Genomic DNA, 316 nt, shown 5'->3' with positions numbered 1-316 from the left:
GATATAGGTGGAATGGTCAGATTGAAGGGTCAGCCTCAGTTGCTAAAAGTTTAACTCCTTGCCCAGCCGGTGTGGTCAGTGGTTGAGTGTCAAACCACACACCAGGAGGTCGCTGGTTCGATTTCTGGTTAGAAAGAAAAACGAAGGAAGATAGCCTGGGTTGCCAGCTCATCCCTAGTAGGGGGTGGGGTGGGCAGGGGCAGACGATCAATGTAGATGTTTCTCTCTCATCAGTGTTTCTATCTCTCTCTCCCTCTCCCTTCCTTTCTCTCTAAAATCAATAACAAAAACATATATTTTTTTAATCAATTTTTAT

At 44.6% G+C, this 316-nt stretch overlaps 1 protein-coding gene across 3 annotated transcripts in view; it reads left to right on the top strand.

Annotated features, from left to right (window-relative positions):
- The window catches only part of TTC26 (tetratricopeptide repeat domain 26), a 51,938-nt gene that overhangs the window by 25,230 nt on the left and 26,392 nt on the right, over nt 1-316 (top strand). The gene's annotated exons all lie outside the window — the stretch shown is intronic.

This window comes from Myotis davidii, unplaced genomic scaffold, assembly GCF_000327345.1.
Source record: "Myotis davidii unplaced genomic scaffold, ASM32734v1 scaffold329, whole genome shotgun sequence".
In the NCBI taxonomy this organism is placed as follows: Eukaryota; Metazoa; Chordata; class Mammalia; order Chiroptera; family Vespertilionidae; genus Myotis; species Myotis davidii.
This window is presented reverse-complemented; position numbering and strand designations above follow the sequence as displayed.